The sequence below is a fragment of the Myxocyprinus asiaticus genome, chromosome 2, assembly GCF_019703515.2.
Source record: "Myxocyprinus asiaticus isolate MX2 ecotype Aquarium Trade chromosome 2, UBuf_Myxa_2, whole genome shotgun sequence".
NCBI classification, from domain to species: domain Eukaryota; kingdom Metazoa; phylum Chordata; class Actinopteri; order Cypriniformes; family Catostomidae; genus Myxocyprinus; species Myxocyprinus asiaticus.
The window spans coordinates 810,001-824,441 of record NC_059345.1 but is presented as its reverse complement, the minus strand read 5'-3'; the positions used below and the strand labels follow the sequence as shown (position 1 = coordinate 824,441).

General features: G+C 39.3%; 1 protein-coding gene across 3 annotated transcripts in view; it reads right to left on the bottom strand.

The window, feature by feature from the left end:
- Nucleotides 1–14,441, bottom strand: part of LOC127410360 (neurexin-2-like) — a 495,400-nt gene that overhangs the window by 247,036 nt on the left and 233,923 nt on the right. The window lies entirely within an intron of this gene.

Here is a 14,441-nt window from a genome sequence, read left to right as displayed (position 1 = left end):
TATTATGACATATAACTTTATCCTCCCGTTTTTTTTCGGTATTGAAAAAGAATAGAAAAAATGAGTCTGGAATCGACTCTTGGAAATGATTCCATCGATTCCAAAACCAGGAATTTCTTGACAAGCAAAATGGTATAAGATATTGAGTCTTATTTTCAGAGAACTCTAACCAAATTTGCCGTGGTTTATGCTAAAAACTAGAAAAACACTATTTGCCAATGGGGTAAGAACAATACACTTGTTTCCCCTTTGAATCAAGTTTTTTTCTATTTGTTATGACCTTACTGGCAAATCGTTTTTTTCTAGTTTTAAGCACACGTTACTAAATTCAGTTAGTTTTCTTTCAAAACAACACTTTATATCTCATGCCATTTTGCTCGTCATATTGTTTACAATATTTTACTGGAAAACAAGACAAAATTAAGAAAATATTTGTTCCACCACCGCTCCTTTTACCATGATGATTCAGATGGATTTCTCTTTTTTTGCTTTAATCTATGATGTGTTTCAAATTTATTGCATATACAACCAACATTTGGGAAGCGATTATTTTGACCGGGCCTCACTTTAATCCAGATTTGTACTTTTATTAAAGAAAAGGAGGGACGAGTCAGAATTAATTTTTGCGGTAATCAAAATTTTGCCACAAATACTGTCGATTGACCTTAACTTGTATTGAACCTGAAAAACAAACAAACAAACAAAACTCTTATCTTACTATTTCCAGGATTTATTTATTTTCATTTATTCAGTTTAGTGTAGAACCATATAAAATACATTAGCATGACAAACTGAAATCTTCCAGCTATTAAAATGAGAGAATAGGATCTTTCCCACTGCAGGGACTAAAGCACGTTTTAGGTACTTTTCCCCGGGACTAGTACTTTTCGCACCTGAGGAACTATAGTTCCTCTGAGCCATTTTAAGGGACATTTTTGGCTCCGACTCTGGGGTAGGTACTTTCGGGACATATAGAGACTATTGGAGGTACTGCAGCCTGTGATTGGTCAAAAACCTATGACACACAAAGCATTGACTAACACAAGGAGTGCACAGCCACCATTTGTAAAAAACAAAACAAAAAAAGAAACAACAACTTGTAGCTGCTAGCATGCTACTCAGAGAATTGCACTAATTTTACAATTCCCTTAACAGAAATAACATCTAACAAACATCTAAAGAGAATCACAGTATGACTTCATCGGGATACACGAGTTTTCATCGCATCTGTACTGTTTGTACTGTGTGACTATACAAACTATAAAGCGATTTCAGGATTACTATATGGAATTTTCCTGGGATGACGGATATATATAATCAGATGTTTATCGGACAAAACAGCCTTAACGAAAGTGTACCTCTGATCCTGGCGTCCTCCGTTGGTGTTGTTGATTTTGTTGTTGCTATTGAATCACACGTACAAACAATGTCAGAAGAAAAATGGTCGATACTAGATGACGTCACTATGGGGGCTACTTCTGCGGGTGCGAATGCAAGAGGGCAAAGTCTCCTCGGGTGTCCCATTCATCATAATAGTTCTCATCTAGAAAGTTACTAAGGGAAAAGTACCAGTACTGTAGGTGGGAAAATGCCTAAAAATCTAAGAGCTGGAAGTAAGAATGGATTAGATAGTGTGAGAGAGAGTTCTTGTTGTATCTGTGTTTTTCCATCTGTAATCAGAAGAGAAATAAAACACGCCTCATCAAGCACTGCTTTAATTACTGTAGTGAAATGTGAAGGGCAGACTCTCCGTGGGTTGCCAGATCTGCCTTCATAACCTCTGAGCGGGGTGAAAACAGAGGTGATGGCATCTCATTGGGTAATTACACACAGTAAAACAGTTTCTCCGCACACACGCCAACACACACACACCCTCAGGAGCAACCAATCACGCGTAGCCAGAGAGCAATTCTTTATGGGTGTCGATTTGCCCTCGTGTCATCTGAAACTAAATCAAGAGTTTAAAGAGGGAACATTCTGTCCACCTGAAGGCTCGATTCTGCCACGACCTGATATTAGACGAAACACAAGAGTCGAGCCAGAGAAAAACTCAAGCATAAATTCAGTTTTTGCCACGTGTTTGACAATGATGATCATTGATCATTTATATTGATCATAATAATTTTCCACAGTGACTTCTATTCTGTAATGCTGATTAAAAGTACACTGCAAAAAAAAAATCAATTTTGCGAAGAGATTGCCTACATCACGCTGGCTCTGTGATTTCCCTGACAACTAAAGCCATTCATTCCTGCACAATATCAGATAGCTTTAAAACGTAGACTATACCAGCTATATACGGTTGCCAGATTTCCATCTTCGTGAAACCGTGAGTGAAAGGTGAAAGCTAATTCTGCGTTGGACATGAAAATGCATCTTGAAACTGAACTGTCCACTTGACAACCGGACTAGAAACCCTAGTCATACATTTTTTTTTTTTAATCTAAAATAGTAAGTAAAAGCTCAGATTATTTCCAATAATTAATTCTCTAGCAATCGATAACCTAGCAGTGGAGTTCTGGCAGGGGTGGACTGGGAAGAGAAATCGGCCCAGGATTTTACATAGAAACTGGCCCAAAAGTTGTTGAGCAGGGGGGGCGTATCGCTGCCCCCTTCGGCATATCGCTGTGCCGTTTTGTGGGCCGTTCTGCATAACGCGGCAGCTCATTTCAGCTTATCGCGGCCGGCCCGGTTCTCCCGATGGCCAGTCCGCCCCTGATCGGCACCAAAGTGTGTCGGCCCACCAGGAAAATACCCGGTATGCCAGATTACCAATCCAGCCCTGAGATCTGAGAACACGAACAGTTAGACTCGAGTCTGAAACTGAACATGCATCATTGGAACACATGATAAGAAAACCGTGTATGTTCACATTCGCTAACAAAAATCCAATTAAGTCCAATAAATATATCAAACAGTTCACTAACAGATGTGTAATGATAGAGTTGTATTTATGGCGCTAAAGGTGACTAATGATGTTATTTTCGATTATTTATGAGAAAAAGAGTTTTTCCATTTTTTTTGGAGATGCATGCCTTTTATCAGGTATTTAATAAATTGTTTTGTTTTTTTAACTATCAGCCGATTAATTTGTCATCTGCTTTTTCTTTCACCTTTATCGTTATCGATATCAAATCCAATATAATTCAACCTCTAAAACCAATAATGAATGTCTGTGGAGCCAGATGTGTTAAAAGCAGAAATATGCAGCTTGTATTTTTGTTCAAAAACACTTCTTCAGTACAAATGTCTGTCATTTGAGCTGTAAAGTGTTTAAATTGTCCCTTTGTGGCAGAACTACTTTTCTAAGTGGATTACCTTCTAATTATAATTCACTGATATAATTTCTGTGGGTGGAGCTTCTTCATGTAGATTTTCCACCATTTTCAATTCAGTCGAAAACATATTTTTCAAACCCATCCTATACTGCACTTTGTGTCCAAACTTCACTAAATTGCATCAGATCATCTTAAGACCATGTGGTTCAAGAGTTACAAATGTTTTAATACACCAAATTGTATTCGTCATTCTCATGTTGTCATCAACCAATTTGACGGTGAGGGCACCATAAACATGTAATACGCTCTTAATACCGCTTTGATGTATTAACATTAAACTTGCTGTGCATCACTGCCACAAAACCCTGAGCATAAAAGACCAGTTTGGTGACAAAATACATAAAACATGGCTTAAAAGAGTTATATAACTTTGGAAAAACTTTCTATGAGTTCATAATTCTTCATAGCTTGTATTTCTGGAGGCCTGCAGAAAACTGTGATTAACGATTGTAAACATCCGCTATAAACCTTTCATAAATACATCACTTATTATTATCATTCTTACACAGTACTGTGATTATTGCATATTTAAAACATCTATTTACAGCATGTCTGCAGGACTTCCATTATAAGTGTATTAGTGTGCATGTGTGTCCTGTTTGTTTTTAAAATATTAGTAAACACTATAGATATAACCTCCACCCTATCAGACAATAACTGGCATTTGGGAAATGATCATTTTGCCAAACTTTGTGATTTGAATTGTAATGATAATCATTTATCATCTTATATTGCTGTGCTGCTCAGCATGTCCCGCACACAAGCGCTAGAGGGCGCCGCTTGCTCACGCAGCGCTGAATGAAGCGGTGAATGCAGACTGTCAGATTATAGATCTATATAATTAAAATAATAAGATTTCTCTTAAAAACCAACATGAATCATGAATCGTCCTAATGTTTGAAAAATCTTCTTTTTTTTTTTGCCATATGCCCAGCCCTTATTCAAAGGGACAAATCAAGTACTGACATACTAAATGCACTAGGATAACAGTGATATGTTGTGTATAGGGGCGTGGCTAAAAGGAGGGTGGTGCCTATTGCTTGTGAGTGACACACATTTTGGCCAATAGCATGCCACATCAGGTTTGATTCACAGATGTAAACTATAATGCTGAATATCTATAAATATTCATGTGAAACGCTCAAGGCATCGGCACAAATGTTGTTGAATTGTTCATCAACACAGACATTATTGAATGCTAGTTCAAGTGAGGAAAACATTTGATGAAATACAAGTCTTTCGAGTCCAGCCTGATCTCACATAAAATTCGGCAAGTGTGTGCCGATTTTTCTTTAGCCGAAATCGGTTAACGTTGACAGAATTTGAAAACACTGCCCCCAGAGGCTAAAGCGGTAAGTGTTTCAGAGCATATAAACAAGTGTGACATCCATTTATAACCAGGAGAGGTCGCCAGAGGCCAGTTGTAAAAAGAGTTGTTTTCAGCTGAACAGGGTGTAAAACAGTGAAGAGAAATGCTTTTTTTATTTAATCTCCACCTCAACCAAAACCCAGATCTAACCCTAACCATTAGTAGAGACAAAATGCAATGTTAAGGATAAAAACCTCCTTATTACGCTTGTGACTGTTTAAACAAATGTGATTACTTCCTCGTTTGATTGGGGATTGAACTGTGGTCTCCCATGCAACTGACGCAACGCGCTAACAGTCGTGACATGAGGGAAAGTAACTGTTGTTGAGCCGTTCCAAATATGTCCGATGGGAGATAGTCAGCATACTGTTACCAACCCTAGGGTACCGGAACTTTCGGAAACTTCCCGTATGATCACGTTGTCAAGTCCAACGTCAATAATAATTAATTAGTAGATGAGACAGTCGCGCTGTGGATTCAGAACTGTCTGCGTTTGATTTAATCATTTCAAGTTTGGCGTGTTACATGTAAGACAAGTGCCTCAAAGACTGATCATTCAATGTACACACCTCATTCTCTCAGTGTGTGTTTGACAATATAAATGACACACTCAGTGTGAAATGAGCTCTGTTTGTGATTGTCCTTGAAGAGGATGGTATTTCACATCAATTTAACCAATCAGCATCCGTTCTCAGAGCAGACTCGTATGATCTCTGATCAGATATGAACAATCGTTTGGGATATCTCTCTAGCACAAATATCAGACATGGAATAATATAAACCCATGATCTATATAACAAATGTTTAGAATATTCAGCAGTATTATGTGTCAGAGTTTAGGAGTGCACTAGCATATATCGTACACAACCTTACACAACTGTTTGTTTCGAACACGAATCGAACTACATCATCCAGAACGAATCATCCAACGAACACAACACAACTAATTAACCGATGGGAAACTCAACCCTTAAACAAACAGCAGCGAGAGAGAGAGAAAATGAGCATGTTGAGTGTTTGAGAGATGTTAAAGATCAGCAGTATTGATTGTCTGACACACAGTGAAACTCCCAACAGAGAACAAGAACGTGATTCAAAACATGGACGGCACAGTTAGACACCTCTTCCTCCTCCTCCTCCTCCTCCTACTACACACACACACACACACACACACACACACACACACTGCTGAAGCAATGATCATTCACTGGACACAAAAGTATCTAGACACTTAAGCAACAGATTAAATTCTGACGTGTCATTGGATGTTTTGTTCTACAACATAAATAACACACTTTCAGACCTCCAACATGAATTTCGAAGCTGTACTGATTTAAATACTTTTATTTTAAAAACACATGGCGGCTTAAAAATTCACGTTTGCAGTATGAAAGTGTGTAATTTTCTGGTTCAGATTCAGTACACGAATCACGAATCGTTCTGCTTAATTCAGACTTCAGTTTAGAGGTCTGCAACCCGACCCCGGGTTTGGGTCAGTTTTGTAAGTACACTATATTGCCAAAAGTATTCGCTCACCCATCCAAATAATTGAATTCAGGTGTTCCAATCACTTCCATGGCCACAGGTGTATAAAATGAAGCACCTAGGCATGCAGACTGCTTCTACAAACATTTGTGAAAGAATGGGCCGCTCTCAGGAGCTCAGTGAATTCCAGCGTGGTACTGTGATAGGATGCCACCTGTGCAACAAGTCCAGTCATGAAATTTCCTCGCTACTAAATATTCCACAGTCAACTGTCAGTGGTATTATAACAAAGTGGAAGTGATTGGGAATGACAGCAACTCAGCCACGAAGTGGTAGGCCACGTAAAATGACAGAGCGGGGTCAGCGGATGCTGAGGCGCATAGTGCGCAGAGGTCGCCAACTTTCTGCAGGGTCAATCGCTACAGACCTCCAAAGTTCATGTGGCCTTCAGATTAGCTCTAGAACAGTGCATAGAGAGCTTCATGGAATGGGTTTCCATGGCCGAGCAGCTGCATCCAAGCCATACATCACCAAGTGCAATGCAAAGAGTCGGAATCAGTGGTGTAAAGCACGCCGCCACTGGACTCTAGAGCAGTGGAGACGCGTTCTCTGGAGTGACGAATCACGCTTCTCCATCTGGCAATCTGATGGACGAGTCTGGGTTTGGTGGTTGCCAGGAGAACGGTACTTGTCTGACTGCATTGTGCCAACTGTGAAGTTTGGTGGAGGGGGGATTATGGTGTGGGGTTGTTTTTCAGGAGCTGGGCTTGGCCCCTTAGTTCCAGTGAAAGGAACTCTGAATGCTTCAGCATACCAAGAGATTTTGGACAATTCCATGCTCCCAACTTTGTTGGAACAGTTTGGGGATGTCCCCTTCCTGTTCCAACATGACTGCGCACCAGTGCACAAAGCAAGGTCCATAAAGACATGGATGAGCGAGTTTGGTGTGGAAGAACTTGACTGGCCTGCACAGAGTCCTGACCTCAACCCGATAGAGCACCTTTGGGATGAATTAGAGTGAAGACTGCGAGCCAGACCTTCTCGTCCAACATCAGTGTCTGACCTCACAAATGCGCTTCTGGAAGAATGGTCAAAAATTCCCATAAACACACTCCTAAACCTTGTGGAAAGCCTTCCCAGAAGAGTTGAAGCTGTTATAGCTGCAAAGGGTGGGCTGACGTCATATTAAACCCTATGGATTAAGAATGGGATGTCACTTAAGTTCATATGCGTCTAAAGGCAGGTGAGCGAATACATTTGGCAATATAGTGTATGTCTTTGGGTTTCGGAGTTTGTAATTAATGAATAAATAAACAGACGTACCTAACTTGCTTTGTGCACGCGCTCTGTCTTACAGACGAGATAGGGGCCGTTCACATCGAACATGTTTTTGCGGACATATTCTCTGTTTTTGCATTGTTTTACTATGTAAACACGCACGGGACAGACGTTTTTGACTGTGTCATCATGTCTCGCTGTTTTTTCAGTGTCTCGTGCAGGACACCGTTTCAAGTTAAAAATGCATGTCGAGTCACCTGTGTTCCGTTTCATTTGTTGCACTTCATTTAGCTTCTTTTAGCACAGGTGTCACAAAGATTCGACGTTCTGAAGAAGTTCAGGAGGCAAAGAGGACTTCATGTTACACTGTTACACATGACTCCAGATTGTTCTTCATTCAGCATAGTATCAGCGTTTGATAAACGGTAAGCCAATTTTATTTTTCTTGCTTTTTTCTGTTCTGGTGTGCCGATGAGCCGCTGTGCCTTGTTAAAACTGTGTATGTTTACTGTTACTGTAGTTTCCATCCACTTTTTTGCGCTGTATTATTATTGACAAAGTGAAATTTGTGAAAATTGCTGTCTCCTGCTCATTTGATAAAATGGCGTGCGTGGTGTCATAAATAAATAAAAAATGTAAGTCGCATAATTTTGGTTTAGCACAAAAGAAATCGGCTCTTTTGCCGTTTCCATTCAGAATTGTGACTATATCACAAATGATGTACATTTTAGTGTTGTCAAAAGTACCGGTACTTCGGTACCAAGTTGGTACTACAATAAAAAGATGTAATGATACCCGTGTTTCTGCAGTACCGGTATTACCGAACACCAACTCTATCCGGTACCAGTGCGCAGTATGACTGACACACGACAGCTTTAATATGCTCACAGGCTTATTTTGAACGTGTGCTCTGTTACTCCTTTAACACTGAAACAGACAGTTAATCCAAGTGACATGTCCTAGTGTGATTTATTAAACCACTGAAGGCTGCAATCTTACTCTGGACGAGCTGCGTACTTTAAATAAATGTATAAATCCAACCGCTCATACTCTAGATACTCCACAGACACTGAGAATCATTCATGTTGTATGAGATGACAGAGGAGAGCACTAATCCACTGTAAAACGCATATTACATGTAGACTATATGTTTATATAATTAAATCACAGCATTTGCACTTTAATCTCAGCTCAACTTTATTTATATCACATTTAAAACAACAGAGTTGACCAAAGTGCTTCACAGTAATCACATTTAATCAAATGTCCACATACACAAACAACAGTAATCTAAAATACAAACACTTCAAAACTGTGTCCTACATTTCATTTATCAGACTCAAAGGACAGTGTAAAGAGATTTCAGACGCAACTCTTCAATGATCACACTGGACTGTGTCACGAAACTGTTTATCTGGAAAAGTGAAGCTTCCGTCAAAAAACACATTTCATAATAAAAGCACGATTCAAAATAAAAGCTAAATGCCTGATATTGAAGAAATGAAATAAAAAAATCTATAAAAATAAATGAATAATACTCTTAATAAGAATAATACTTTTCTGTAATAATAACAATAATAATAATAATAATACATTTATCACAAGCATGACAGCTGTTGAATAAAAGTTTGGTTGATGTTAAAAAGTTATATTTTCACTGATTAAAAGTTTTAAGAATTAACTGATTAGACACCATTTTGATTATTAAATTAAACTTTAAATCATGTTCTGGAAAATAATAATAATTATTAAACTATAATAATTAAAATAATTATTAAAAATAACTAAACTTATTTTCAATAGCACATTATCACATTAGCATATTTTTGCTGTGGTATCGAAATTGGTTTTGAGATCTGTGAAATTTCACTGGTATCGGCACCGACTACTGAAATGTTGGTACTGTGACAACACTAGTTCCTTTCGTATCTCAGATGTCCCCACATTTGAGTAAAATGGAGAGATTGAGACAGTTTATTGAAATCAGCCGGTTTACTCTTTAATTTCACGTACTTTAATTACAATCGTAGGAAATATCAGAAGATGATGTCGAAATGGAGCTCATCTCTATCTGGGATTATTAGAATAAATTGATTAAAATATCTGTCACAACACAACAGGTGGCGTTATAATGAGCCTGTGATCCTATATTACACTCTTGAATTACAAACATGGACAATCCCTTCACTTTATGTCATTTTATTTGCCCCCTGGCAGAAATATGTTGTGAAACACGGGACTGCGGTGTCTGTTAAAATCACACAATTATGTTCTTGTGTTCTTTTCTCATTTTTCCAACCAAATGAAAACACGCTCATTTCTTTTTCTGTTGCATGAGTAAATAAACACTCGATAGCATGACATGCTTGAGAAACACTGCATTAGTCCATTAGTCCGCAAGAACGAAGGTCATGTGACCGAAACATTGCAATACAGGTTTGGTGATAACTTTTGCAAGCTAAGGTAGAGTGCAGGATTTGTTCCTTTTTGTCTTTACCGGGTGTTTTAGTAAAAGATGGCGTAATCTTTACCAGCTCAGGAACGCACAATCCAGAAAAAGTCTAGAAAAACATCCATCAAGAATAAAGGTAATGTCATTGTCTTTAAAGAAACTGAGGAAAACTCGTCATCAGTCCAAGTGTTCCTCTCCGTTATAATGTTTGTTGTGTTGTCATTCTGTCATGTGACACTACATTTTTTAACTAGTTTTTCTCGACATTTGACGTGTCGACATAGGATGCATGTGCTAAAGTTAGACTGAAAAATATGATGTTGACACTTGTGAAATTGTATCGTTTCCATCAGTTTTATTTTAATGCGCTAAAACTTTATATACATATACTGTATATATATACTATATTGCCAAAAGTATTCGCTCACCCATCCAAATAATTGAATTTAGGTGTTCCAATCACTTCCATGGCCACAGGTGTATAAAATGAAGCACCTAGGCATGCAGACTGCTTCTACAAACATTTGTGAAAGAATGGGCCACTCTCAGGAGCTCAGTGAATTCCAGCGTGGTACTGTGATAGGATGCCACCTGTGCAACAAGTCCAGTCGTGAAATTTCCTCGCTACTAAATATTCCACAGTCAACTGTCAGTGGTATTATAACAAAGTGGAAGTGATTGGGAATGACAGCAACTCAGCCACGAAGTGGTAGGCCACGTAAAATGACAGAGCGGGGTCAGCGGATGCTGAGGCGCATAGTGCGCAGAGGTCGCCAACTTTCTGCAGAGTCAATCGCTACAGACCTCCAAAGTTCATGTGGCGTTCAGATTAGCTCAAGAACAGTGCGTAGAGAGCTTCATGGAATGGGTTTCCATGGCCGAGCAGCTGCATCCAAGCCATACATCACCAAGTGCAATGCAAAGCGTCGGATGCAGTGGTGTAAAGCACGCCGCCACTGGACTCTAGAGCAGTGGAGACGCGTTCTCTGGAGTGACGAATCACGCTTCTCCATCTGGCAATCTGATGGACGAGTCTGGGTTTGGCGGTTGCCAGGAGAACGGTACTTGTCTGACTGCATTGTGCCAACTGTGAAGTTTGGTGGAGGGGGGATTATGGTGTGGGGTTGTTTTTCAGGAGCTGGGCTTGGCCCCTTAGTTCCAGTGAAAGGAACTCTGAATGCTTCAGCATACCAAGAGATTTTGGACAATTCCATGCTCCCAACTTTGTGGGAACAGTTTGGGGATGGCCCCTTCCTGTTCCAACATGACTGCGCACCAGTGCACAAAGCAAGGTCCATAAAGACATGGATGAGCGAGTTTGGTGTGGAAGAACTTGACTGGCCTGCACAGAGTCCTGACCTCAACCCGATAGAGCACCTTTGGGATGAATTAGAGCGAAGACTGCGAGCCAGACCTTCTCGTCCAACATCAGTGTCTGACCTCACAAATGCGCTTCTGGAAGAATGGTCAAAAATTCCCATAAACACACTCCTAAACCTTGTGGAAAGCCTTCCCAGAAGAGTTGAAGCTGTTGTAGCTGCAAAGGGTGGGCCGACGTCATATTAAACCCTATGGATTAAGAATGGGATGTCACTTAAGTTCATATGCATCTAAAGGCAGATGAGCGAATACTTTTGGCAATATAGTGTATATGTGTGTGTGTGTTCACAATACTGTTGCATACATGACAGCTCTCATCTCTTAAAGATGGACCACAGACACACTTCCATTCAGAGATGAAACTACAATTATTGTTTGATTGTGTGATATGTGTGTTTGGATGAATGCTTGGTTCATGTCTCATACAGTGAAATCTAAAAGTCCACATTGAACATCTAGAATTAAAAAGCTCATTTAAACCTGGAAATAAAGAGAACGTTTGAAACTACAGGTAAATTAGTGATTAGACTCTTTGCACAGATCTTCAGATTTTCATTTTTCAACTTTGCACTCATTTGTTTTGCTCATAATAGAATTTGTTATTAAAAAAGCGTGTTCAATTAGAACCCCCCCCCAAATAGAAACGTTTTCATTGGTGCTCTCAGACTACACGCTAGACGTGTGTCACAGCTGCTCATGAACACAAACACATCATTCAGCCGTGACGTCTGTATTCACACACACATTGACCCGTCTCTAAAGAAAGTCTTTGTTATTGGAGTACATGAATATAACGCCACTATTTCAATCATTCTAATCACACACAGTCCATGTGAAGTATTTTATCTACTGTATACAAAAATATCACAGATCATCTGCTTCACACACAGCAGCTTTCTATTTGAGTGTGTTCAGGAAACACTCGTTATTTCATGCAAAGGATCATTATTTTATACTCACACACACACACTTAATGAATAACAACACAGTGAAGTTTTATCAAGTTCATAAAGTTCTCTTTGTCTCATCTGAAATGAGCTTCATCTGAAAACACTCAATGGGGAAGTAAAAATCTTCCTGTCACGACTAACAGTAGAGACGAGTTTCACCTTGATCCAGTCGTCAAAAAAACAAACAGCCAAAACACGTTAAACAAGCACTGATAAAACATCAAGGACGTTTGTCACACTGAAGAACTGTTCTAAGAGCACGTCTGCATGAGAACAAACGAAAGGACGAGAGAATAAACAAATAAAAGCAGGTAAATAAACATTCTTTGAAAACAGGAACTCTAAGCGATGTTCAGACATGTCCAGCCGAGTGCAGTTATCCATGCATCAAGAACACAGATCCTTGTTTGAAATCGAGTCGACATGAAAACAACATTATCATCATGCACAGAAACAAAACCAAGCGCGTTTGCATGCAGAAATACACACGGAGACAAAACCAGACAGACCCCAAACAGCAGATGCATTTCACGCTACGGCAGTGACATCACAGCACGATTACCGCCATAATACTATTAGTTGACTGTAGTCCAGAGAAATCAAGACTTTCATAATGTTGTTTTTTCTAAGCAACAGATCTGTTTTGTTTTGGTTAAATGTTCAGTAACCGGGTACTAGTGGCTATGTTTGGAATAGCACACTACCATATCATTCCTGAAGGCTAAAGTATGTACACTGTGCACAAAAGTTGACTCATTATTTGATCAGACTGACAAAAGTTAAGCCATTTTAACATAGAATGTATAGTGTACAGTATGCAGAAAGTAGTAAGCACGCAGTCCATTCTGAACACAGCCAGTATAATGTGAGGTTTGGGTTTTCTCTGGTTTTACTCTCTGTGTCATAAGTGCAATAAATCTTCAAACCTTTATTATATTATATTTGCTTGACAAAGCCAACATACTGATACTCTACATACACATGGTTTGAGCTTTTCCACAATTACTAAAGCAAGATCAAAGGTTGAAATTGTAACACCTCCTAAAGCCGAACGTGGCACAGAGCTTCAGACTGTTCTGACTCGGGTTCCTCTGTCTTTTCTAACTGATTGGACGTACGGTTTCCACACAATGGACGAACAAAACTCAGAAAACTCCCATAGACGTACATTTACGGAATGTTCAAATGGGCTGAGACTATTTAAACTCCAGTGGTCAAAAATTCCAATGTAAACAAACCCACACAAGGCCTTTAATCTACATTAAAGGTGCTGTAAGTGATTTGTTTCATTTCTTTTAATAAATGGCATGCAGAAACATCCCTATTACCTGTCAGAAATCACCAAAGAAAGGTGCCTTGAAATATCATACTAGTCTCTGTAACAGCAGGTGGAAAGACGTTTTGTAATTCAACGGCTAAATCTGGTGGAAGTAACAGAACGGCTTACAGCACCTTTAAGTTGCTCTCTTTTGCATTTTCTTCTTTAACGTTTGAAAACTTTCAGACAAGGTTTTTGTCAAGCCAACAAAGTTTGTATTTTGTTTAAAAAGCAGTCCACTAAAACTAGCTTAATGATTAAAAAAAAAAAAAAGCTGAAACCAGCATAAGATGTTTGCTGGTCTTAGCTGGTTTAAGCTGGTCTCTCAGCCTGACTATCCATAAAGTACTCATCTAAAACTGCCCAACAGATCAGCTTGGCCAGACCAGCTAAGACCAGGTAACCAGTTTAGGCTGGTTTAAGTCATTTTCCTCAGCAGGGCAAACACACACAGTTACACACATCTCTCGCTGTATGCTAGCGTGTGTTTAGATTTCACTCAGCAATAAATTAATCCAGAGAAACCATGAGGGAGATGTTTAAAAACCAATTAATCACTACAATAAATCAGCCAATTAACAGATGAGATGAAATGAGCATTAAATTAGCCACAGTACCGGATAATGAAGCCACTTGTGTTTTGTTATGAGTCCTGTAGACTGTCACAACTGATAAACTGATCTACACAACAGCACAACACAAACCACACTGCTGTGTCTTCATGTTGTGACCCCTTCTGGTGTGATTTCAGTGGGGCGTTAGTGTAATATAACTCTAATACTGAATTATGCCCAGTGGAGACGCTACACAACAGCGGTCACACCGCTAAATCAAATAATACCAGCAGAAGTCTCCACGAACAATCTGGAGA